The sequence below is a fragment of the Rhinolophus sinicus genome, linkage group LG13, assembly GCF_036562045.2.
Source record: "Rhinolophus sinicus isolate RSC01 linkage group LG13, ASM3656204v1, whole genome shotgun sequence".
NCBI classification, from domain to species: domain Eukaryota; kingdom Metazoa; phylum Chordata; class Mammalia; order Chiroptera; family Rhinolophidae; genus Rhinolophus; species Rhinolophus sinicus.
In genome coordinates, this window is record NC_133762.1 from 40219926 (window position 1) to 40247200 (window position 27275).

Sequence of the window (27275 nt, forward strand, 5' to 3'; positions counted from 1 at the left end):
TGGCCTTCTTCCCCAACTTGCCTGCTAGGATTTTCTCTTTAGAATCCTCAAGCAGTTGCTCCCTGCATTTAGCTCAGGTTTTATTTTATTACAACATTCAGTGGGAGGAGTGTGCTTACCCAGAATTGGAACCAAAATTGCTTTGAAACTAAATAAATGTAAGTATTTCCCAATTAGTATAAAACTACTGATTTCTTTAGAATAATTTTGTTTTACACTTAAAATCCTAATTTGTCGCAATTTACATTATAACTAAACACTAGTTCTCTTCTCAATCACATGCTTTATGATGCTGAGGAGAGAATTCTTTACAAGTTAACACCATTCCAGATGGTAGTATTGTGGATGGAGGTGCTCTCTAGTTTTGAGGAAGTTCCTTGTGGAGGTTTCTGGGAAATGTAGTCTTCTAAGTACCAAGCAAAAAAACATGGGAGACAAATAAAAATATATACATATTTTTTAATGAGGATCTCAAATTATCTCCTGATAAACAAGCAGTAATTACATGACTTCCTTTGCTTTTGCTTTAAGTGTAAAGAAGTCACTTATATAATTATGTGGGCCTTAGGGAGATAAAACATTTCATCAATTAACTTGCTAATATAACATTAGTTTTTGTTTAGACAGCAGGCCTTATTTCCCATGGCTTTTTCAACTACAGTTTCCTGTTCCTAGTACAATTGTTCTACCATGTTTTCCCACAAAGCATAGTATAATGATGGTCATCTGACAGGAAAATTCAAGTTAATTAAATAGAGGGAAAAATATAACCAATGCCAAAAAAAAATGTATAGGCCTTTATTGCAAAATTATAGGCATTGTTATTGAGTGATAGATTTACCACAAATCAGAGCTACAGAGAAAGATTTAACTCTGAAAGGTAACAGTTAATTTAAAATCATTATTTCTTCATGTACTTTATAAATAGTCTTTCTCACCAGGCCAGTATTGCAGTCATGATACAAAGTCAGTGAAGTCACTTTACAAATTCTTCTCTTGGAAAAGTCCGCTTAGAGTAGAGAGTAGAGGGTACCAAGTTCAACCTTGCCAAAAGAAAACAGGCTTAAAGAGACCAGGATGGCATCTGGCCTAGTGTTCTTACAGAAGATTTGGGCCTGGCACAATGTGTGCTTGCTTTGTCATTCACTTTGTCAATATTTATTGAGCACCTAATATGTGTTAGTCTATTATTGTAGGCTCTGAGGATATAGTAGGGGACAAAACAGTTCCTTCCCTCATGGAGTATACATTCTAGGGCGGGTGATAATGACAGACTAACAAATAGTAAATACACAACACATCAGCTGGTGGCAAAATACAGCAACACTAGAGCACAGGGAGTGGGGGAGACAGGGGTTACTGTTTTCTTTGGAGTGGTCAAGGAAGGCTTCCCTGAAACTGTGACATTTGAGCAGAGACCTAGAAGTGAGGGATGGTTTTGAGCAGAGGAATGACTGATCAGATAGGGCTGCTTCAGAAGGAAGCAGCCCCTTCCCACTGCGCCCCACTTAGGAAACTGTGACATTTGATAACTCTTATGGAGGTAACTCATGGAGATACCACTTGTTGCATGGCTAGAAGTGCAAGGACTAGGCAGAAATACAGTTTTCTGGACTTTTCCTCTCTTGTTTTTCCCCTCGTTTCCCCTGTGATCGTGATAGAAGACAGAAGGGGAAGGTGTTTCAGGAACACTTACTTCAGGTTGTGTTTGTTTAGCTTTCCACCTTTCCAATGATTCACCATCTTAACTTCCAAGAAAAACATTTTCATTTTCAGACATTTAAGAATCTTGCTCTCATTTTTCTTAGTAGTTCAAGCGCAGGTTGCGTTAAATAACCCCGGTTCTCAGAGGTACGTAGTTTGGGGGGTGAAAAATGTTCCTAAGGAATTCAGATCAAATTACTATTTAACGTAAGTTGTGAGCCAGGCAGCGAGATTACTGTCACCACTCCATATTATAGACCAGAAAGCCGAGGCCCAGAGAGGGGAAGGGACTTGCACAGGTTCCCACAGTCAGTCCTTCCCTGGACCCACGCGCTTTCTGCGATGCCCCACGGCCCCCTCTACGTACAGGCTGGCGGGAGGGGACCCGGCTTTGCGTGCTCGCATCTCGGCTCCCACGCCCTCCGGAGCAGGATGCCAACTATCTCTTTAAGAAGGAAAGTGCAGACCGGCCGCTTACGCAGCTGCCGGCGAGCCGCCGACTGGCTCATCCCTTCCATCCACCTCACCCTCCCCTCCCCGCCCTCCCGGCAGCCCCAGCCCCGGCGAGCACCCGGTTAGCCTCCTCCAGCAGGGACTCCGGGGAGCAGGTCGGCAGCCCCGGCAGGGCGGCTGAAGCCATGGAAGCCTCCGCAGGTGATGACAGGGACCCCGGGGGCCTCCGGGCCCACCGCCCAGCTGCGCCTGCCGCAGCCCCGAGCGCCAAGTTCGGGATGGGGGGGAGGGGCGGCGCGGGGGAGCGGACGGGGCGCCGGGCAGGCAGCCTGCTGCCCCCCAGGCTTTCTGGCTGCGGTGGCCCAGCTGTCAGCGGCCGTGGGCTCGGCTGCCTGGGTGTCCCCGCCCGCGTTCACCCGCACCTGTCTTTTTTCCCCACCGCCGCAGGTTGCTGATCAGGGCCAGGCAGCTGCAGCAGCGACTGCAGACGCGCTGCGCCAAGCCGGGCCGAAGTGGGGCGAGCCGGCGGGGCTGCGGAGGGCGAGTGGACTCAGGTGAGGAGGCCGCGGCGAGCGGGAGGGGGCCCTGCGCTGCACCGCGGCGGGTGGGGGCCGCTTGCTGCGGTAGAATCCTCAGAGGGCCCCGGCCGAGGAGGGGTTAACTGTGACTCATTCTTACCCTTCCCTCGTTCCCCTACATCCTTCTGACTGCACCCCCACCTCCACCATGAGATTCACAATTAGAGAACGCTGATCACAACAGGGAAAATGCCCAAGAGGGGCGATTAGGAGCATTTTAGGGACCACCCCGTTCCTATTTGTCTGCCACTTCCAGCATATGGCAAGCATTTAAGCCTCTTTCCTGTTGGCGGAGGAGCAAGGGTACCTGGGGGTGGGGGAAGGATGGAACCCCACATCCAACCCAAGGTCAAGTGCCAGTGACTGCCTCCTTCCCACCTACCCCCTGAGAAGCACCAGGGCCCTGCAGCAGATACTGAAAAAATGCCCATGACCTCTCGAGTGGGAGATGTGAGCCTCAGTCTCCCAGGAGCTTCCATGGGATATGATGCTTTCTCCTTCCACTGCCCAGCAGGGAGCTGCCTTGTTTGGAACCCCTAGCCTGATAAGCCAGGTACCTGCTTCCTCAACCCTGCAGATGAGAAGAGGCCTGGCCAGGGCTGCCTGTTTCCTCTGCCCCTCTGGTGGTGTGGGGTGGGCTGGAGTTGCTTCCCAGAAAACGGTGATCTCTGCAGGCAGGGTGATGCAGGGAAAGTGCCAGAGAATGAGGTTCTAGTCCTTTAGTTTGCTAGTAGCCATTTTAAAATTCTTTAGGTGTGGATGTCTGTCTGCTCATCTGTTCAATGTGGGTGTTGGAATAGATGGTCTGCACAATTTTAATATGTCACCCAAGCATCTATTACACGTCAGGAGGACCCCTCTATTAAAGCAACCCAGGATTTAAACTTGAGTCTATGAAATATTTGGGGTTTCCTCAGTGGAATTCCCAAGTGTAACATTGACCTTGTGGGCTTCCTGGAACTGGAGACACCAGACAGCCCTACACGGGCATCCCTGCGCCATCACGGGGGTGACCTTTGTCAAGTAACTTCCCTTCCCCAAACTGCAGTTTCCTTATCTGCAAATCTGGGAAGAAGGGTACGTGTCTAAGAGGGTTGATGTGAGGATTAAATGAGATGTGTATGGAAAACCTAAAATCGTGCCTGTTCCTGGCACATAGTAGATTCCCGGGGATGCAGGACTCTGGGAGATAGACTGGAGAAGAGAGGAGCTGCTTTGAGACTTCTCCTCTCTCCACTCCCCCACCCCTCCGGTCTCTTCCACATCCCTGCTTGTGATGTCCCTGCCAGGGGAGAATGAATGCTGGAGTGTGTTGGGCTGCTGGGCTGAGGGCCTAGGAAGCAAACAGGAGGTGCAAACATTTCCACTGCAAGGGCTGTGACATCCTTCTAGCAAGTGATGGTCCCAAGGAGGCATATATAGTCCAGTCCTGGGTTTGGAGAATCTTGGCATCTGAGGGCAGAGTCCCTAAAGGGGCAGGAGCATGAGAATCGTGTTGGGAGGGGGCAGGAGGGGGCAGGGACCAGGGATTCTTGATTTCCTGGGGACCTCACTGCTGCTCCCTTGCCCTCCCTGGAGTCTCTCACTAGAATCTCCCTGAGACAAGGCAGTCAAGTTTTTGGTGTCCATATTTTCTGTTCTTTATCTTCCCTCCTGCTTCACATTTACCCTTTCTTGCCCCGGTTTATTCCACAGATCCCTTCTGCCCCTTACCGGCCTGATAAAGAAGCCTCCCCACAGGGTGGGGCAGGGCATTTTGCTGCTGCATCATTGGGGCCAAAAGAAGTTGTGATGTCCCCACCTGCCCTACATCCCCATTAGATTGTGAGCTCCTCCTGGCAGAGGCCCTGTCTTTTTCCTCTGTGTCGCCAACCTCTAGCCTGTGGCAAGGCACAAAGTAGGTCCTCAGTAAGTTTGAGGAAATGATGTCCCTGAGCCAGCTAGGTAAGGGAGAAACTGCGGGAACGTGTTGACGGTGTGAGTGAAATCACTTTTAAGTATAGGGCACTGGGCAGGTTGTTGGTGGCCGTCATTATTGCTGTTACTGATACTATAATTACTATTGCCAGTGGCCAGTGGTGGTTTTACCGTCTCCTTGAGTCAGGCTTGAGGGGGCCAGATGTGCCTGGGAGAGTGGTGACGATGATGCTAAGATGAACGTGAAGGAAAGAGGGTTGGGAAGCGTGTGAGCCCAGCCACTTGCTGTGTTTGGGGAGGAAGAACGGCAAGGAGAATCAAGTGGGCCAAAAGGATGCACAGGAGAAAATCAGGAGACCCAGTCCCAGGTCTCATTGTGTGACCTTGGGCCAAGCATACCTCCTCTCAAGACCGCTAGGTCCCCAGCTATAAAACGAAAGGTCTGGACTACATGATCCCTCAGATCCCTTCTGGTTCTGACATTTTGTCAAGTGGATTTTGTTCAATAAAAAGGGAGCAACTGGTATCACTCTCAGTATCCTTTATGGGCTAGACCAATCCCTAGCTCGGGTAATACTCATAACACATTATACGTATTTGAAAGATGGTGAAACTGAGGCTTAGAGAGATTGACGTGCCTAAGATTACACACCTGGAAGCGGCAGAACTGTTATCTGACACCAGGTCTCGCTGACTCGTGCTGTCTCAGAAGTCACCACTGTGAGTTGTGTGTACACTGCATGCGTAGGAGTTTGGAGAAGGGCAAGCTGTGAACGATTCCTGACTCCCCAGAGTGATTGCTGCAGGGCACTTGATGGGGTGACGAGTGTTTAAGTCAGTGCTGAAAAGTTTTCCTTTCACAATGAGCTCTGCTTTGCTGGTGGGTGGTGGGTGCCCCTTTACCAAGAATGGCTAGGAATGAAGGACAGTCGGACAGACACACTTTTTGAGCACTTCCTCTGTGCTGTGCTGTTTTTCACAGGTTCACTTACTTACTCCTCAGACAATCCAGTGATGTACACACTATAACTTTACTCATTTTATAAGGGACAAAGCCAGGTCAGAGAGGCAAAGAGTCTCGCCCAGAGTTACACAGCTAATGTGTGGCAGAACCTGAGAAAGTTTAGCTGGAAGCTCGCTGTACTGGGAGTCAAAAGGGTTGCTTTTAGTCGAAGCCCTCTCATTGACTGCGCGTGTAGCTTTGGGTAAGCCAGTTCTCTCTAAATGCCAGTGTTCCCGTTCCCCAAAGAGACTGGATGCGTTCCCCAAACAGACTAGCTCTAAAAGGCCCAGGTGCCACCTTGTCCCGGGATAGGAGTGGAGGGGATTCCTTATCTAAGCAAACATCAATCAGCTTGGGTTATTGTTTGTTAGCCAGGCCCTGGGATAAATGCACGGGATACAAGAAAGAGTAAGAGTTGCTCTTTAGTTTCAAGAAGCTCACAACTGCCACAGGGAGACACATACCTAAACATGTAGGTATGATAAGCCATCTAGGACCTGTGATAATAGTGAAATGGGATGTAATGGGACAGGGAGAGGACAATGGTCTTTGCTACTCAGAGGTCAGGAAAGCTTTAGAGAGACGATACCATTGTTATCTCCTCATCTTCAGCATTGAGTTTGTAGGTATGACGATGATGATGGTGATGATAGATGTTCTACCCAGCGTAGCACATTCCCAACAGTTGTAAAGAATTGTTGGCGCTTGACCTCAGCGACCCAAAAAATGGCCACAGAGGCTGGGGACCATTCAGGCTCACTCTTGGCACAGTTCCAATGGAAACATCCATTTGTCCCAGGTAGGCCGGAAGCTTTCCTGTACTTAGAGGCTTCTAGAGGCAGGACTCAGACATTGCTCTTAGACGGCCTATCTAGTACCTACAACCATCCAGTAGGCTTGGGGAATTCTTCCCCGTATCAGTTCTCAGCATCCCTCCTGTCTGGAGCACCTAACACCTGCAGGGGTGAAGGCATTTACCCAGGATTACTCAGCAAAGCTGGAATCACGACTCTGGCCTAAGGGGGCCTGCATTTCTCAGCCATATGCGGTCTTTCTACATCCAGGTCACCAGGGGCCCGAGGGGCCATTTCTTCATTTGATGGGCACCTCACACAGAGTGAAGGTTTGATGCAGGTGATATGAAGCCCGAGGTGAGGGTCCTTGGAGAGGGGGAGGCCTGTGTTCCCTGGGCTGCTTTGCACCCCTTAATAGACAGATATTTATGAAGTGTTTGTCACATGCTCAGTATTGTCCCCTGAAATGAAGTGCTGAGTCAACCAAAAGGGAGTGTCTGGGAAGCCGCCTGGTGCAGTGGAAAGAGCCAGCACTGAGGAGTGGGGAGACGCACCTCACCTCGCTCTGCTCTGCCATCGACTCCCTGGGTGGCCTGAGACAAGGCCCTTTGCTTTTCTGCACCTGCAAAATGAGAGCCAGAAGTGTGGGTCTCTAAGGGCTTTTCAAGCTCTGACTAGCTGACAATTCAGCAACTCTTTCTTCTGTTCTGTAACCACTTTGGGGGGTACAAGAGTGGATAGGATACAGACAACTGTAACTTGAGGAAGAAGGAGATAAATATAACAAGAGGCATGAACAAGTGCTCTGTGGGTTTGCTGAAGGGAGGGGGCTTGGGAAAAGCTGAGTTCTAAAGCCACCTCTCCAGAGATAGGATGAGATGCTGATAGAGGTGGGTTGGATTTTTTGAAGCAGGAGGGGTAGCAGAAGCTGTCGTTCTGGGACAGAAAGGCTGGCTAGCAGGGCGGCAGTCCTCAGATTTAGATTCCAAACATCAGTACATGTGGGAATCTATCCTAGGTTAGCCATCTGTTTATTTTGCCAGATAAGGACATTCAAATGACACTTAGAGTCCTGTTTACTACCACTATCATATATAGAGAGAAAGAGCATTTTGACACCTCTAACTCCAAAGAAAGAAGGCTATACTATATCAGGAAAAAAAGGTACTCCTTCAAATTGAATGCATTAGGTTTTATTAAAAACTCACTGCATCGTCTGTATTTTGCTTGTTTTGCCACAGACTAGTATCCTCGTGTTTGGCTCTGGAGTCAGGCTGCTTGCATTCGAATCCTGAGCCTCTGTTTCCTCATTTGTAAAATGGGGACCTCGTAAGGTCATTACAAGGTCTGTTTGCCATAATAAAGCTTGTAAAGCTAGGGGCCTCAACCCCGGTTATCTACGGAGGCAAAACAAGTTGGGCTGTTTGGGGGTTATAGCAAATTGTAAAGTGCTTGCTTGAAAGAGGCAGCTGCTAGCCTGCTCCCGCCATCCTTGCCATGTAAGAATGTGGGCCCGACGTTGTCAGATCTTCCGATTTATAAGACAGACATCTGGATGTTCGTGACATCTCTTGAGTTTATAAATGTTGTCAACTAGGCAGCATTTTTAAATGCGCATGTTAAAATAGGTCTGTGGCAAGCCATCAGTCTGTGTCCTCTGATGTCAAGTTCTAGATGCCAGGCACACACTAGTGCTCAGTAGTTGTTGGCTAAGTGTGAGGGCGGAGAAGGGACACAAGGCTGGGACGGTGGCCTGGCCAGGGCATGCCTTGTCTGCAAGCCCAGGTAACACACTACTTTGGCAGCTTGTGATCTGCTGCTGCTGGGCTGCCAGCTTCAAAGGCCCTATTTGTGTTTCTGCCCTTTCAGCAGCATTGTCAGGATCGAGTCTCTGGGGACCAAGGCCCCCAGACATCTCTGTGCCCCCTTGAAGTTGGCACTCGCTGGGCCTCCCCACCTCAGAGTCTCTGGAAGTCTGGTCGGCAGCCTCAGAAGAAGGAACTTGGCTAACGGCCTGTGAAGCCTGGCACAGCCACCACTTTTGAGGGACCCATAGGAAGAGTGGCTCTGGCCGCTCCTGTTCTCTGGAAGCCAGGCTTAGGAGGAGGAACCCCACTTATATGGTTTCAGGGCATCCTGGGATTCAGACTAAAGCCGCTCATGACCTTTTACGTTCTTGTAGCTCCTGTTAATCAAATATTTATCAAGCACCTACTGTGATAAGGGTTGATGCTGGCCGCTGTGGGGGAATGCAAAGAACTGTGTTTACATCCATTCATTCCACCAATATGTACGGAGTGTCTACTCTGAGGCAAGAACCAAGATGTGGTCCCTACCATCAGGGAGCTTTCTAACCTGCTAAAGTTACACGGATGGTGCACAGGCCCTGGCTCGCAGAGGTGTCACTAGCAGCTGCCCTTGGCTTGTGTGCCTCTGTGCGTGAGGTGCTAGCACACAGTACCTTTTAGAGGGTGGATGTGGGGATTGGATGAAGCGCTTAGCACTCTGCCCAACACACAGGGATGCTCAGTGAGAGGGTAGCTGCATTAAATAGTGTTAACCTGGAAAACTGGGCAGATCCAGGAGAAAGGCCAAGATGTACATGGGTCAGCGGGAACAAGAAGAAGCAAAACAGTTCAGGCCCATTTAGCAGATGTTATACTCATTTTACAGATGAGGACAGTGAGGCTTAGAGAGGGGCCGTAGTTTGTTCAGTTACACAGCTGTGGCGTAGCAGAGCCTGCACTTCATGGCTGGTCTGTTTGGCATCGAAGCTGTGTTCTTTCTTCTAAGCCTTCTTGTCTCTAAAGAAGTGACTGATGAGCAAAATAATAAAACTACCACACACGCCGGTGAGGCACAAAGCTACCTGGTGAGGTAGGCAGTTTTTATAGTTGAGGAAACTGGGACTCCTAGAAAGAAGAAATTGGCCAGACTTATATATGAAGTGGTGGAGTCAGGACCCCAATCCGGGTGTACTGGACGTGGCTTCCCACACTGTCGGGACAGGGTAATAGTCTTCAGGACTTAATGATAATTGTCTACAGATACTGAAAGCACAGTCACGGGAGAGGCTTCCCCAGGCTCCAAGGGGCAGACCCCAGACCAGTACTTACAAGTGCCAGCCAGGGAGACAAATTTTGGCTCTGTTCCAGGAAGAACATTCTAAAGTGAAAAAGCATCTAACAGTGAAACAGTATGTGTTGAGAGCTAGTTCCTCATTTCTGGGCTGCTCACATAGGCCTGGACATTCAAGAAGGAATTCTTACAATGGGACAGAGTTTGGAATGTCTGTGTTTGACAGTCTTGTAATCCTAGTAGGACCGGTCACAGGTGATACAAGCAGTGGGTGCTCCTGGCGTTCCAAGGAGAGAGAGTAACTGCAGGCTGGGGCTATCTGGGAAGACTTCCTGGAGGAGGAGGAAGAACCAGCACAGGATCTAAAGGGCTGGCAGAGTAAGGGCTGGGGAAAGGGAGAGGCGTGCGACTGAGTAAGATGAACCAAGTCCTAGGGCAGTGAGCCCACCAGTCTCGCTGGTGGCCCTCAGCAAAGGGCATTCCCCTGTTCTCTTGGGCTTTTTAAATGGTGACAATGGAGACCCAGTGCATTCTAGGTCTTTCCCAAAGCCTCATTAGGAGACCGCTTTGGTACCATTTACCCTCCTGCCACCCCCACTTCCCTTTGTTGTATCACTCACCTACCTCCCATCCTCCCTTTCAGAAGTGGCAGACTTTGGACATTGAGCTTAAGTAGGAGAAAGTCATGCCATACTTAGCCTCTGCAGTGAGGTGAGGGCCCTGGGGCAGCCGCAGGCGTCTGACCATGGCCACCTTCCATTTGGGGCACAGAGCCAGAGTGGGGGGAGCCTTGGCTCCTCCCACTGAAGCAGCCCTGGGCCTCCTAGGAGCTACTTGCTGCTCGGGGTGAGCAGTGGCTTCAGAGTCAGGCCTGGCTCATCTCCAGTTCTGCGGCTTATTAGCTTGGACCTCAGACAAATTGCCTTAACCCCTGGGCCACGTTCTCATCTACCAAAGAGGTATCGATGGTTCCTCCCTGAAAGGAGAAGGGGTGATGTGCTGAGATCCTCTGTGGAAGGGCCCGGTGGGCAGCAGATATACCCAATGTCCCTCTTCTCTACAAGCCTCTGTGGCTTCTCTGGCCCTCGGAGACCCAGCTCTCGTCCAGGTGAATGATAACAGCTACGCTACACACCAGGCACAGGGACATGTGGCCTTGTAGCATCCTCTGACAGCTCTGTTGAGGAAAATATTGTTATAGAAGAGAAAACTGACTTACAGGGAATCTAAGCAACTTGTCCAAGGTCCCTCAGCTATTACATGTGGTTGAGCTACCAAATATCTGATACCAGAGCCCACGTTCTCCCCGCTCCCCTTTTTCTCCCTTTGTTCTCTCATTCCTCTCTCTCTTTCTGTCCTCGTAGGCCTGTGAATGTCCATTCCTTCCTCCTCAGCCCTTTACTGGGCTATTAAGAGCAAGATTAGCAGCCCTGGGCCTGATGGGAGCAAGCCGGACTAAGAACTACAGAAGGGCACTTTGAAGCTTTGTTATTTCAGAAATATCCCTAAAGGGGACCCTTAGATGCGTTCTACCCCAGGTCGGCATTATTTCCTCCATGGGCCATTCCTTTTCACCTCAATTACTTTTACTCACCGCGTTCCCTCTGCCTGAACTTTTCTTCACACCGCTACAGCTATCTCCCCACGTTCCAGTCTATCTTAAGGCCCAGCTCAAATGCCATCTTTCAGGGGCCCCTCTTCTGACTCCCACAGCCCCTTCACAGGGCCTGGGCTCGTCGTCACCACTCCACGCTTTGTGCTCAGAGGACGGAGAGCACCTGACCCCTTTACCACCACCCATTCCGTGCGCCGCAGAGACCGGGCCATGCTGGGTGGCACCCGGGGCTTAGATTGGAGCGGTAGGTCCACTGGAGCCAACTCCCTGTTTTGTGGCTTCCTTCTGGAAGGCCCCTCTCCATCCCCGGTGGAGGGGCTCCTTACTCTGAGGGCTCAGTGCCTGGGAGAGACTGGCAGGAGATCTCTGTCCTAAGGAATATCAGAGGCCAACTTCCCCCTGAGGGAGAGCAGAATCTAAGCCCGCACAGCAGGAGACCCCTCGACCTCCTCTCTGAGTGGGCGGGAATGGAGAGCACAGACTTTGGAGTTGGACACACTTGGACTGCCATCTCAGTCTCCACCATAGCCTTCACTCTGTGACCGGGGGAGCAAGTCACCTGATTTCCTGACCCCGTGTTTCCTCAGTAGTAAAGACAGCATCATAATCATGATCCCAGCCTCACAGGAGCAAAGCTGGCCTGAGAATTAAACTAGATTAGAAATCTCACACGTGTAAAGCCCTCTGCACAGGGTGGAGGACACAGTAGGTGCTTAATAAATGCCAGTACCCTTCCATGCACGGTTAGAAAGGAAGACCTTTATAACTTCTCTAGTTTTCCAAAGAGCCAATGCATCTTCAGTTGGTAGTGAGCTCCCTTCTCACTGGAGGTATTCAAACGGGGCCTGAGGGGCTGCAGAGCAGGAATGTTGTTGTTCAGAGAAATGGAGCTTCAAACAGATGGATGTTGGGCTTTGAAACCCTCAGATTCTTTCCTGCCCTGAATTCTTGTGACTCTGCAAAGACTTGACTCAGATCTCATTAGTCAATTATTAGAAACCAGTTGGGCTTCTGCTTGGATGTCTGTTTAGCACAGATAAAAGACAGAATTCTGCTGGAATTGTGGGCTAATTGAAGGCTTTCTCCCAAGAGGTGGCAAGGCTAGAAAGAAAAATCAGGTCCGAGAAGACCTCTAATTCTGTGAAGGGAGCTTGGCTGGGGCGTTTGGGGCATGGGGCTAAATTCAGGTTGGATTTTAGGACGGCTACACCACGGCGGATAGAATGAACTGACTAGGGCGGGGACTGTGTGTGATTTCCCTCTGAACCCCCAGCGCCCAGCACAAGCCAGGCACACAGGAAGTGCCCTGGAAAAATAAAAGGAGCAAATGAAAAGTAGCCTGGTGTGCCTCGCAGATAGGATCCTGGGTTGGGAGATTCTTAGAGCGTCCCTAGAGGCCACATGGCAGTTTCATGCTCCACGTAAGTCTGTGAGTGTGGCCTGGCTGCCTCAGAAAGACTCATCCTGCCAGCTGCTGCTGCTCCTTCCCCTTCCCCTTCCCCTTCCCCTCCTTCTTGTTCCAGCTTTATTGAACTCTAGTCAGCATACCACAAGCTGAACATATTGAAAGTGTACAATTGGTAAGTTTTGACATAGTATGTAACCCACGACACCATCATAATGAATAATAAACGTATCCATTATCCCCCATAATTGCAAAGGGGCACGTTTCCTCTTGCCCCTTTGCAATTCTCCCTCTCGTGCCTTCCCCTCCTCTCTCACCGCCAGGCAACCATCACTGTAGATCGGCTTTCCATCACTATAGATTACTGTGCTTTTTTTTTTTTTTTTTTTTTTTTTTTTAGAATTTTAAATGGAATCATACAGCCTGTGCTTGTTTTTGGTCTGGCTCCTTTCACGCAGCATGATTATTTTGAGATTCATGTTGTATATGTCAATAGGTGATTCCTTTTCATTGCTGAGTAGTATTCCATTGCATGGAAGGATAAAACATGATTTGTTTATCCCTTCATTTGATGGACATTTTGGTTGTTTTTGCTTTTAGAAATAAAGCTGCTGCGAACATTTGTGTATAAATCTTTGTGTGGGCATATACCTCCCCTTGGGTAAATACCTAGGAGTGAAATGGCTGGATTACTCGGTAAATATATAGTTAACTTCTTAAGAAACTGCCCAGTATTTCCGAAGGGGTTGTCCCATTTTACCTTCCCCTCATCAATACGAGAGCTCTGGTCCTCCACACACTCACCGGCGCTTGGGAGGGTCAGTCTTTTAATTTCAACCATTCTACCAGGTGTGCAGTAGCAGCTCCTTATGGCTTTAATTCGCATTTTTCAATAAGTTATGATGTTGAGCATCTTTTGTGTGCTTGTTTGTCACCCGTCTATCGTCTTAGGTGAAGTGTCTGTGCAAATGTTTTGCCCACTTTTAAATCTAACCATTGGGTTGTTGGTTGTCTTATTATTGAGTTGTGAGAGTACATTTTGGATACAAGTTCTGTGTCAAATACATATTTTGCAGATACTTTCTCCCAATCTGTGTCTTGCCCTGGAGGGCGCTGGGGGAGTTTCAAATGCTGTGCATATGTGTGTGTGCCCGTGTGAATGTGTGGGGCTGAAAGGGAGAGAGACTCAGAGAGAGACTGGTTTTCTGAGGGACTCCTGCTTCTGAATTCAGTTCTTCCCTAGTAACATCTAGAATCACAGAAAGACAGTACCCAGAGGTACTTCAAGTTCATGCCTCAACATCTTCATGTTGCAAACAAGGAGCCCGAGTCCCTAAGATCCTGTAGGGTGTAATGTTAGAGCCCACACAGACCTCTGACCTCTAGCGGAAGTGGGCCCAGAGCTCGGTATCTCGATTCCTTTTATGCCTGTGATCCTAGGAGAGTCAGGTAACTTTTCTGAGCTTCTCTCACCTTGTCTGTAAAATGGTCTCAGCAGTGCCTTCCTAGGAGTGGGAGGCTAGAGCGGAGCTCTCGAGCTGACCATCCCAACCTCAAGGATGAGGAATGTGTGTTGGCACCATCTATTGCCATCAAAAGGCATTTTGGAAGCAGAGGAGGGGGAGCCATGGATTCATTAAGGCAGGTTTGCTGAGCTCCACACCGGGCAAGGTTTGGGGAGGCACCGGCTGGGCAGCCTTTTCTGTTTTGCTCTGGGTTGTGTGGAGCCTGGTTGAGGCATCATCACCTCTTCTGCCAGAGCCCTTTGCAGCTCACCAGCAGCACACACGCTGCTTAAGCTAAATGCCTGTGTGTGTAGAAACCCTCAAAAGCTGGAAGACTGGGGTCCACAGCTGGAGACGTGTGCAAACAGCCTGTGTCCTGTCGCTGTAAGAAGTGCTCCAGAAGAAGCATGTGCAGTGGGGCCACCATGGAGGGAGCCATAACTCTGTCTCCTGGGAAGCTGTGCCCAGGTATCCATGCTAGAATTGCTCTTGGAAGATAAGTAGGTGGAAGAACCATGGAAGGGTTTTCCACACAGAGGGCAGCACACAGGCAAAAGCGTGGTGAATCCACAAAGTGAGCTCAGTGAAGATGGTTGGGAAGGTGTGATGGGAGACAAGCTGGCAAGGCAGGCAGGGGTCAGGTTGTCCCAACAGCTCTGTGAGGTGGGTGATGTTATCTCCATTTCATAGATGGGGAGACTGAGGTACTAAGAAGTGTGCCCTTAGGCCTGTGAGTCTGTGGCAGAGCTGAGAGTCCTGGATCCCAGACTGTGCTCTGTCTGCTGTGTCCCGGGAGAGACGGGCTGTGGAGCTCTCTCAGGGCCCCTTTGCCTGGTCCCTAGACAATGAGTGGAGTTCCCAGGACTCCCAGGTCATCTGGTTGCCTGCCTAACTTCCTTCAGTGGGTGTTTGCTAGGCCTTGAGTCTCGATCCAGCCCTTTCCTGGCACCTCGGACGACTTGGAGTCCCTGAAGGCATGATGCCCACCTGTCCTAGGGCCCTTGCAGGCTAAATGACAACTATCATGATTCGTAAGCCCCGGTGCGCTCTCAGCGCACAGGCCAGAACTGCCGCCGTCACTCTGGGTACCTGTGTGTTTTAAGCTGATACAATATATTGCCAACCTTGAGTGAAAATGGGGTTCTGTCGTTAAGGGCAAAGGGGGTGAACTGCACATGGGGTGCGCAGTGATTAGTGTCCATCACCCCCAACCTACCCAGAGGCCTGGGCATCCGCATGGTTCTTCCCTCTCCCGCATTCCCCACAGCCTAGCTCTTTGGAAGCTAGGTAGGTAGAAGAGGGTTGGAAGGGTTTTCCACGCAGAGGGCGGCACATGGGCAAAAGCGTGGTGAATCCACAAAGGGAGCTCAGTGAAGAGTCTGCCTCCTCCATTTTTCTTTAATCCACCTTTGCTTCTCTCACGTCCTCTCTTCTACTCCCATCTTAGCTCCCCTGGTGCCTCTCATCTCTTCCCAGTCCAGTCTTAGCAGAGCTGCTGCAGGCCTGTCTTCTATCATGTAAACCTGGCCTTGTCATTCCTCTGCCCAGAACTTTTTTCTGATGGCACTCCCCCAGCACCCAGCCCTCCTCCCTTCTCCCCTCTGTCCCCACACTGTCTGGTCGCGTGGTACCCAGCCCCTTGTCCTCCTATTCTGCCACGCCTCTGCCATGGTAACCCTGCCCACTGCCTTGAATCTGTAGTGCTGTTCCACAGACAACTCTGCAGCCCATCCTTCAGAACCCTGCTCAAGGATACCTCCTTCTGAGTTCTGCAGAGACTCACTCCTTCCTCTGCCCAACCCCTCCCTGACCTGTGTGGGCTTCAATTACTGGGACTGTCAGGGGAGGACACAGCACAATAGACACTTGATAAATATTGACTGAAGTGGCCCTGCCAGAACTGCCACACAGATAAGAAGTGCTATAATTAGGAGAGGGGAGAAGCTTTAGGGGACTTGCTCTCAATCTTGGAGCTCAGGCCTGAGTTTCCCGCTTTGCCACAAGGCCGAAAAGACACAGAAAGATCATCTCGGATAATTCTTGTGTCTGAACTTGAACTCCTGGCCTTTTAGGAGGCAAAGCTATGTACCAAGGGTTTTAACAAGTGAAAAACACAGCCGATACGTGTATGTTATGGGAGAAGAGAGTCAATTGGCAACTCAACCCTTTTTGACCCTATAAATCTACTGGGTATCCATCCTGAGGAAATAATTCTAAATAAAGAAAATAATTATTTCAAAAATATCTATTTTAGCATTCTTTTTGATAGGGAGAAAGTCTAAATGTTCAACAGGGGAGACGTTAACCACGATGGACCCATAAAAGGAAATATTATGCAGCCCGTAAAATACTTGTTATCAAGCATATTCCGTATCATGGGCAATTCTTAAACCATATAAAATGTTTTAAAGATATAAAGGTGCATATATGCCATGGTTATAACTATATAAAACAAACATCCTGCACCCCAGCCTCCCCAAAAAGGTTTTTTTCTGTGCTTATAAAAAAAACTACAAGGGGCAGCAATAAAATTAATCCATGGTTTTTCTTTGGGTAGGAAAACTGGAGGTTTTTCAAAAAGGGTGTGTGCTACTTTTAGAACTATAATAAGTACTTTCATACATGTAAGTCTATTTAACGTTTAAAAAATATCCAGTCAGAGCTAAGGGAGCCCATTTTAATTCATGACCTTCGTGGGGTGAGTTATTCACTTGTCTCTGGGCCTTGGTTTATAAAATATAGGAAAGAAGCGAGTGTTCATTGAGTAGGGTGTGCCAGGCTCTTCACAGACATTATCTAATTAAACCTTCACAATGAAAACACTGCGTTTCAGATGTGAAAGCTCAAGTTCGTGGTCAATCTGCTTAGAACTAGGTTTCCAGCTGGGCCCTGCAATAGGACAAAGCCCCTGGTCCGCAGGCCAAGCCTGGGGCCCCTATGATTATGAAGAGCTCTGGCTGCTCTGGGAACAGGCGAGAGGGAGGGACACCTGAGAGCACTGTGTCAACAGAGCCCGTGCAGGAGTTTATCTTACAGGGTGGGGGAGGGCAGTGTTTGCCAGCAGGTGGGTAGAAGAGAGCTTTTTGCTGACGACAGCCAGAGCTGGTGTTCTGTGCTGTACCTCTCCCACCTGGCAGCCTTTTCCTGCACAGGACGTCCCCCTCGCCCAAGTCCCCTAGTCTGTGTTCCCAGCCTCCTTGTACATCCCAGTGTCCTGGATTCAGAGCTGCCAGCCTGAACTGAGTCCCAGCTCGACCACTAATTTACTGTCCACCCCCGACCTCAGAAACATCTGCCTATAAGATGGGATTGACTAGACTAGAGATTCCAAACTCCAAAGCTAAGCAGCTAACAAAACAGCCCAGGTATAAGAGCGCTGGAAAGAACGCTGGCGAAAAGGAACCACTTCTCGCGCCAGCCCAGCATTGCCATGCAGGCACGCAGACACAGAGCCGCTGGATCTTTTGGGTTGTTTATGACAAGCCAGAAATCTGGATTTATTAGAATATGAAATCTCTCTGTTTATAAATGTTAACTGAATTGAAAACATATACACATGCAGGCCAAATGAAAGTGGTCTACAGGCCTGACCGGGCCCATGGGCCTGCCTGTTTGGGACCTCAGAGAGCCTTGTGGCTTTGACCCACTGGACTTCTGGTCTACAAACCAGAAGTGGCTTTGACCCTCTGGACTTCTGGTCTACAAACACTGCTGGCGATAGTGCTGGGCAGAATGAGGCCCAGGCCTGCAAGGGCAGAAAGGTCAGGCTGCTAAGGAGAAGGAAGCCTTACATTCGTTTGGCTCTCCTCCCCCCCCCCCCCCCCCCCCCCCCCCCGTACATGCCCTAGGCAAATACATAGGCCTTAAAAGGTTCTGTCCTGCTTCCTGCCAGAAACACTTTCCCAGCTGTGGCTTGTGGCTTGTTGCGTGCTAGGTGCTGTGCTTGGCAGTGTGACCTGCACTACCTCACCTCATGGTCATGACAATGATTAACCCTCACATACATCTAAGGAAATTGGCCTTGTGTGTGACTGGCCTGAAGGCACACTACTCCCTGCTGTGCTGGGATTGGAATGCAGCAGTGTCAGACTCTAGCCCAGAGCTCTTTTGCATAGTCATCACGCCTCCTCCTCCTTGGAGGGGACTGCTGGTGGCGGTGCGAGTGTCAGTGTTTAGTACACACAGCAGAAAACACCCAGATGAGTGTGATAATGTGTGCACACTTGGGCATAAACACAACTAGACCTAGTGTGTGTGAATCTGTGTATTGGATAGCTGTGCTCAATACAGTCGATTGTCGTGATTTGTAATAGTTATGTTCTATAAAGCTGCTGCAAACCCTGTGTACTGAGCCATTGTGCCTAAGGCTAGGTTCCCGGGAGCCCATGGTCACGACTGTTTCTCTAACCGATCCATACATAACACATCCCTGTTGTATGTGTGTTTCTGTTTGAAGGCACCTTCTTTAATATATATTGTTCATTCACTCACATTGAACTCATGCTGACAGCACTATAAGTCCTACCTGAAGAAGCTTATCTGACACACGTCCCAGGCTCCTTGCGCATAGGAACGCTACACAGCATGTCAGCACTACACTTGTGGGCCATTTTAAACAGCAAAATCAGCAAAAAGCACAGAAGTATTACTAAACAACATTTATATTACTAAATATCTAAGTAAATATGGCACTAAATAGACCACATTAAGGACGCTTTTTTACAGGATGAGAAATGAAACGAGAAGGTTGCCTGGTCCCACCTCAGCTGAGAACGTGAACATCAGGCAACTCAAAATTTTCACTGCTCCACTCATGTGCAAGAAGGAAGGTGCAAGAACTGCGAATATTGATATGGAGGCTACAAATACATTTTAGGGAGTAGGTGAATTCACAAATACAGAATCCACAAATAATTAGGACCCATTGTAACTGTATCGTTCAACTTTCTCTGGGGCTGCTGTGAGGATTTGGGTTGTCGACACAACTAATCGGATTTTCTGAGTGCGGAGATATCATTTGGCGTCAGTTCTGAGTTCCACTCTCAGCATTGCCACCTACTTGCCACGCGCCCTCATGCAAGCTCACTGGCCTCTGCAGCCTGAGCTTCCTCCCAAGTAAAATGGAGAGAATACCCTTTAACCTGCAGGGGTGGGGCGTAAGGGTGAGTTGAGAGAATAGATGACGAATACCTGGGACAGTACCTGTGAGCCGATGGCAGCTTTAAAATTGTGCTTTCTTTTTTTTTTTTCCCCTTTCTTTCGCCTCCCCCTGACCCCACACTCCAGTTCAAGACGTTGTTTCTCAGTCTAGTTGTGTAGGAGACAGCTCCCTGGTCCACGCTGGTGTTATGAGTTTGCGCTCCCCCCGGGCTGAGGCCATCGGTGGCCAGTCGGCCGCTCACAACAGCTCATGGCAGCTCTTGCCGGCTGCCGGCCACTCACTGGCCGCTTATGGCAGCACACAGTAGCCCACGGCTCCTGGTAGCCCACGCCAACCCCCAGCTGCACACGGCAGCCCAGCTGCAGGGAGAGCTGTTGTTCACAATCTTAGCTGTAGAGGGCACAGCTCACTGGCTCATGTGGGAATCGAACCTGCGACCTCGGCATTAGGAGCCCGGCGCTCCAGCCACCTGAGCCACCTGGCCGGCCCTAAAACTGTGCTGCTTTCATGCTTTCCTTTAAGATCCAGTTATTAAGAGTGTTGTAGTCAAGACCCTGCTAGTACTGAAGATTCAGAATGTCTAAGACCCTTTTAGCTCATAATCCAGTGGGAGAGACAAGCCCACCTAAGTAGGGTACTGTGTGTAAAAAGACTATAATATAAACAAAGTGCCACAGAGTTTTGTTGTGCTGCTTTTTTTTTGTTTTGTTTTTGGGGTTGTTGGGTTTTTTTTTTTGCCCTTTTTTTTATTTGCTAAGAAGCTTGCACTAACTTGGGTGGTGACATCAATGAGTGTAGACCTGCATATTCATTCTGCAAATGTTTATTGAAGGCCTATGGTGTACTAGGCACTGGGAATTAAATAGAAAAATGGGCAAATATTCTTACCTCTCTGGAGTTCATATTCTAGAGACAACAAACAAAATAAATACAAAAATATATATTAGCTGTTGCTAAGGACTGTGGAGAAAGTAAAGCATGGGAAGAAAGAGAGGGAATGCTGGGGAGTGAGGGTTGCAATTTAAATAAAGTATTTAAAGGATAGTCCCTGAGAAGGTGACATTGTAGCAAAGACCTGAGGGAGAGAGAGAATATTCTGGGCAGAGGGATCTGGGAGAACATTGCAGGCAGAGGAAGTAGCATGTGCAAAGGCCCTGGGTTGAAGTGTGCGAGGAAGCAGTGTGGCTAGAGCAGTGTGAATGGGGTTGGGGGTAGGTGAGGTCAGAGAACCAAGGGGGATGGGCACAGGATGAAGGGCTTTACATCAACCAACGTAAGGACTTGGGCTTCTATTCCAAGACGGGACCATTGGGAAAATTTTGAGCAGAGGAGTGACATGATCTGGTTCATATCCTAAAAGGATCCCTGTAGAGGTTGTAGGGGTTCCATCATCCAGGAGAGAGGTGGTGGCTTGGACCAGGGAGGGAGCAGTTAAATGCTGAGTGGTGTCACATTCAAATCAGGAGTTCATATTTTGGGCATATTGATTTTAAGATGCTCTGTTAGATCAAAGTGGCAATGTCCTGGAATTCTGATGTTTAGTAGACAATGAGGGGTTTGTGATTGTTTTAACTTTTAAAAGTGTTTTGCACTTAGACCTAAGTAGATATAAATGATTCTGTAGTCAAGGACCCCTGAGATACAAACTATTATAATATTTCAAATTAGGATTTTGGAGTGGGATAAAGATATTAATATATATGAAGAACATTACGAGTAAGACTATATTTAGCTGACTAAATAATTACTACTGTTTATGGAGTGCTTGCCCTATGCCAGGACCTTGCTGGGCATTTAGCATGCGTTATTGTTTACCATGCCGGTATTCTTGCACAACTGTAATTAGCCGCATCTTACAGGTGAGACTCAGGCTTAGAGAAATGAAGTGTATTCCCGCTGTCATAAAGATAGTGGGTGGTGAACTTTGGAATTCAAATCGAGGCGCATTTGAACCTAAAGCCATGGTTTCTTTCTGTTAGCTTAGTCGGTGAAAGGGAAAATCTCATTCTGAGACAAAAGGGCTTTTTAAATAGCACATAAATATTTGAAGAATCTCCCTTTTAAAGCATTTTTAAATGTTTACTTTAGCTGAATTAAGGCATGGAGCATCTTCTCCAGAGAGGAAAGACTTCTTGGGCGAGGGGTTTATAATTACCCACCTTCTTCCAGCAAGCATGCGCCATGTTGGGCCCTGTCAAAGGCCCTTAACGAAGGCAAAAGAATTCAGCTAGGCATCGGAAATGGCATTGGAAATCAGCTGGGCAGGAATCAGCTGCTGAGGATGGCAGGGAAGCTGGCGGCTGGAGAAGGAAAGAGGATCTGGGAGGGGGGATGAAGGATGCTGACGTGGGATCAGCATGGCTCCTGGGCAAAAACAGGAATGGCTGGGTGAGCTGGGCAGGCATCCCCATGCACAGCCTCAAAGAGCAAGATGAGACTTGGCTTCCAACGGGAGCAGCGTGCCCAGAGTGGTTGGCGGGACGGGAGTCAGCTGGCTTTCTGCCTCCCCTTTCTCCTATAGCTCACACTGTGGCCTTTGGCAAGTCCTCTGTTCTCTGCTTAGAAAATGTGGCAGTTGGATTAGATCGTCATGAAATGCCAGGAGAGAGAGAGAGAGAGAGAGAGAGAGAGAGAGAGAGAGAGAGAGAGAGAGAGAATAGGAATATGAATGAGAGGCTATGAATGAGAGTGAGTGTATATGGTTCCCTGTTTAGGATTCCCAGAAAGACAGACGCTCTCTGATTTCAGGTTGAGTCACGGCTCTCTCTGTGGAAAGGGGCAGTGATCCCAGGCAGATCAGATGACATCTCCACATCCCCACAAGCCCTTTGGAACTTGTGTTCCAGGGGTCCGTCGCTCTCCTGTCAGCACAACACACACAGGGTGACTTGGGTGAGCTCTGAGGGCACCGTCTTTTCTCTATCTGAGGACCCTCCTTGCAGGTGCCTATTCCCTTACAGCACATCTCATGCAAATGTGTTTCTTGTAGCATTCATTTTAGGGAGGTCTTTATTTCTCCTGAAGAATTAGTCTGCTTCCTGCTCTCCCTTAACCATGAGAACAAGAAGACCGGGCATAATTTCTCTTTTTGCATCGGTGGCCAGGAAGCTCCGAGTCAAATCTGAACCTTGTTATTGCTGCCATGTTTGTGTCTGTGGTCAGGCTGTGGTGTTCCCTTCTTCCTGGGCCTTGGTTTCAATGTGTATTTTACTGCATGTCGTTTGTGAGCTGCCTTCAAGTTGGTGGGACTTCTGGGTTGCCCCTAGACTTTCCTTCCATGACTTCTTTACTCAAAAAGCTACCCTTTGTTCTTGTTTTACTGAATTTTGCCTGGATTCAAGTGCAAACGAGGGGTGGAGGCTGCGGTGCCTCCTCACTGGGTCAGGAGTTGAGTTCCCAGCCCAGGCTGTCCCCCACTTGCTGGGCAATCTCAGACACATCACATGCTCTCTCTCGTAAAATGATGGGCTATGACAAAATCTACCCAAGATCCTTTCCATTCTAGAATTCCGAGAGCATGTTAGCCCCTGTTGGTACTTGGGATAAATGCAGGCAGGGCATTTATGACTGAAGGATCCTAAGAACCAAGACAGAGATCTGGAAAAAAGGGAGAATCCATAGAGATGGAGGCCTCATCTTCTTCCTCTTCCTGTGATGGTTTCGAGCTGGAACCTCGGGAGGAGGAACAGAGAGAGACACTGGTTAGAGAGGACACATGAAGAATTTCTTGCTAACAGTCTTCCTTGCCCTGCTTACCTCCTGTTTCTGTGATGTCTGTGTGTACGGAAGCACGGGGAGGCCAGGATGTAGGGATGCACGGAAGCCCTTCATCTCACCATGGTCTCAGAGTCTCCTGGGAGAGTAGATTTTCCTCTTTTCTGCAGGATAATGATAGGGGTCCCTGATCCCTTGTATCGTGAGACCTCCATGATGCAGCAGAAATAGAGGCACTCACGACCTGGAAGCTCAAGGTGGCTCCGTGAGTGATCGTGCCACCTCTGCAGCCTCAGGTTTCCCACGTGTCAGATGGAGTAATCTCTACCTGGCCTCCCTCCACAGGAAACTTGTGAGAATCAGATGGGGTGTGGACTTGCCCCTTCACAAGGGGCAGCCTCAGTTGCCTGTGTCCTCCAGGCTGACCCAGAATCAGGAACATCAGGGAAACTCCCTGGGCCCGGCTGCCTGAGTCAGGCAGAGCGAGAAGGGCTGGTTTGATGAGGGTGGTGCGAAAGTCTTTGCGGTTTAAAAGGTTAAAAATAATTGCAAAAACTGCAAGTACTTTTGCACCAGCCTAATAGCTCCTGTCCCGTTGCAGTTCCCTTCCCCTTCTGGCACCACGCCTGTCCTTTTACAACTGTCCATTTCAAAAATAGATTATGTAGGTTTTAATTTGTTTTGATTGAGATATAATGCATGTACTGAAAAATTCACCCTTTTAAAATGTACAATTCAAGGGTTTTCAGTATATTCACATAGTTGTGTATCCATCACCACTACTTAATTCTAAAACATTTTTAGCAACCCAGAAAGAAACCTCATACACTTCAACAGCCATTTCCTGTTCCTCCTTCCCTCAGGTCTTGGTAGCCACAAATCTGCCTTCTGTCTCTATGGATTTACCTATTCTGGACATTTCATATAAATGGAATTATACAATACGTGGCTTTTTTTTTGTCCGGCTTTCATTTAGCATAATGTTGTCAAGGTTCGTCCATGTGGTAGCAGATGTCAGTATTTCATTACATTTTTTTTTTGGAGATTTTATTGGGGAAGGGGAACAGGACTTTATTGGGGAACAGTGTGTACTTCCAGGACTTTTTTCCAAGTCAAGTTGTCCTTTCAATCTTAGTTGTGGAGGGCGCAGCTCAGCTCCAGGTCCAGTTGCCGTTTCTAGTTGCAGGGGGCACAGCCCACCATCCCCTGCGGGAGTCGAACCAGCAACCTTGTGGTTGAGAGGACATGCTCCAACCAACTGAGCCATCTGGGAGCTCAGCGGCAGCTCAGCTCAAGGTGCCTGTTCAATCTTAGTTGCGGGGGGCGCTGCCCACCATCCCTGCGGGAGTCAACGAATTGAACTGGCAACCTTGTGGTTGAGAGCCCACTGGCCCATGTGGGAATCCAACCGGCAGCCCTCAGGGTCAGGAGCACAGAACTCTAACCGCCTGAGCCACCGGGCTGGCCCCATTTCATTACTTTTTATGACTAAATGATATTCCATTTTATATCACATTGGTTTATCCATTCATCCGTTAATGGACATTTGGGTTGTTTCCTCCTTTTGGCTATTGTGAATAGTGCTGCTATGAAGTTTTTGTTTGAGCACCTATTTTCTATTCTTTGGGGCAGCACCCACCAGTGGAATTGGTGGGTCATGTGGTAATTCTGTGTTTAACTCTTGTTAAACCTAGGAACTGCCAGACTCTTTTTCACGGCAGCTGCATTATTTTACATTCCCCCCTGTGATGCATGAGGGTTCCCATTTCTCTCTACCCTCGCCTATACTTGTTATTGTCCATCTTTTTTATTACAGCCATCCCAGTGGGTGTGAGCCAGTATCTTATTATGGGAAATATGTGCTTCATAGACTTTAACCTGCCAAACCCTTTTTTTTAAAAAAAGTCTTGCTTCAGACCATCCATATGTAGAACAGGTATAAGAGGAGCCTATTCAGATGAAGTGGGAGACCCACCCCCTCAGCCATCCCAGAGGCAAGTTCTCTGGGTGGTTTGAGGACTGCTGGCCTCCATGCTGTCCAAGCTCTGGAATCCCAGTGTGACCACCAGAGACTTGCTATGTAGCAGCCACCTGAGACCACAGTCCCATCTTGGTTACCTTGGGAAGCCAGGCAGCATTTGGATGAGTTGTGGGTCTAGATGCCCTGCCCCTGTCCTGGGGTTGCCACAGCGAGAAGGAGTCCCCTCTATGGTTCCTGCTGAGGGAAGCTTGGGCGGGAAACAGGAAGCAAGCTGGAGACATACCCCCACTGCGTCCCTTCCCAAGTCCAGGAAGAAAGGTCCTGGGTGTCACTGACAGTGCAGAGGAGCGTGGTGGCAGATGAGGTTGTGAAGCCAGTGGAAGGTTTACTGAACTCCTCAGCTGTCAATCACCCTCATAGCACTGATCCTCTGAGATCCAGAGTGTGGCTGCTAAAACACTCCCAGCTCGGTCTTCCATCTCCCACTTCTCTCCGCATTAGCATCCTAGGAGCACCAGGAGCTCTGCTATTTGACAGGTGGTATGCTCTGCATTCTAGTGTCGTCTTAGCAGAGAGGTTCCCCACCCACCCACCTCAAGTTCTGTTCTGTTGGTTGCAATGCTGTGCTTCCCACAGCTGTCAGAGGCTTGAGTCATCAGACACAGATTGTTCTGTTCCCTTGGATTTTAGGATAGCTTTCTTCTTTTATTGATGGCTAATTCTTTGAAAAAAGATAATTGATCGTGTATGCAGGGACTTTCACTTAGCTAGAATATTAGATTGACCCAAGTACCTGGTTTCTCCCCCGTGACTTGCTGATGGAGTAAAATGCCAGAGTGTCTCTTTAAAGAATGCAGCTTCCAATTTTACAAATGTGGAAACGGAGTCCTAGTAATTGAAGGGGAAGAAGGCATCAATTGGACATTCATCATTTCATTAACAGCCCTAGAATTATAGAATCAGAGAATGTTGGATCCAGAAGCATCTTAGAGACCATCTAATCCAACCCCTTGGTCTGTCCAACGTGCCTCTTTAAACCATCGTGTTACTTACAGTTGTGTGTGGATTGTGTTTATTTTTATGAAGTTCCCCCAGAGGGTGGTGTTTTACCACAAGACATGGCATGTTAAGTGGTCGAGACAGTAAGTGACGGGAGAAGTCCCAGAGTGTGATGTATGTATGAGGGCAGGGCAGGGACGGTGCTGCAGGGCTGGACAAACAGCCAGTGCAGAGATGTGGGAGCAACGAACAGCGCTTTCCTGAGGGTTCAGTAGGCAGCAGAGAGCAGACTGGAAAACGTATAGAAGGCAGGGCCTTGAACGCCAGGATCAAGACTTTTGCCCCGATTTTTACTGATGACTTTTGAGGAAGTTCCAGACCCTCTTCTCCATTGCTCCTGCGGCTGCCTGACCTGGGCCTTCCTAATTTCTCCCCTGCTTGTGTTTCATAACTTCCTACCTCTGTTCTTGTCCCTTCCCAGCCACACTCCACAAAGGCCTCCTACCCAAGGACTTTCTAAAATGCAAATCTGATTATGTCCCTCCACCTTTTGAGGTCCTTCCATGGCTCCCTGCTGCCCACAAAACAAGATCCTGGCCCCTGGAGCTCTGTGTGGTCTGGCCCCGCCCCCTGCTGCAGCCTCACCCCCAATGTGACTCTGCCCTCACCACGCCCCTTAGTTTCCTGAGCAGCTGTGCTGTTGAATCACTCACTGCCTTTGCCCAGGCTTCTTCCTTCCCACTGGTGAACTCCTATTCACCCTTCAAGACCCAGTGTAAACTTCTTTTTGGAAAAGCTTTCCTTGACCTTCCTGAGGCCACCATTATGCCTTGAATGCATTTCTGTTTTGAAGTTCACATTACAGTGCAATTACGTACTTCCAAAATACAGTGGTACCTCGGTTTTCTAATGTAATCCATTCCGGAAGACCGTTTGAGTTCTGAAATGTTCGAAAACTGAGGCACGGTTTCCCCATAGAAAGTAATGCAAAATGGATTAATCCGTTCCAGACCTTTAAAATCAACCCCTAAAACTGCAAATTTAGCATGACTTTTACTATCTAATGATACCATAGATCCATAAAATTTACGGCATTCGTAAACCTAAATGTTCGTCAACAGAGATGTTTGAAAACCGAGGTACCACCGTACTGGCAATACCCATGTTTGAGTGTTTGTTGTGTGATGGGCACAGGGCTAAGCCCCATGCATGCTTTATCCCGTGTCATTCTCACAGTAGCCATATGAGGCGCATTCTGTCATAGCCCCACTTACAGATGAGGGAGCTCAGACTCAGAGAAGTAGCATGACTTATCCAAGGCATGCAGCTGGAGGGTGACAGAGCTGAGATTTCAGCCCAGGTCTGTTG

General features: G+C 48.8%; 1 protein-coding gene across 6 annotated transcripts in view; it reads left to right on the forward strand.

Moving 5' to 3' along the window:
* Positions 1–2173: 2173 nt before the first annotated feature.
* Positions 2174–27275, forward strand: part of SNPH (syntaphilin) — a 40444-nt gene continuing 15342 nt past the window's right edge. For 3 of the 6 annotated variants that reach the window (XM_019755185.2, XM_019755186.2, XM_019755187.2), the window contains exons 1-2: positions 2174–2358; positions 2605–2711. The gene's annotated coding sequence lies outside the window, so the exon portion shown is untranslated. The remainder of the gene's footprint in view (positions 2359–2604; positions 2712–27275) is intronic. The other 3 variants (XM_019755191.2, XM_019755189.2, XM_074318016.1) reach the window with 3 other exon arrangements.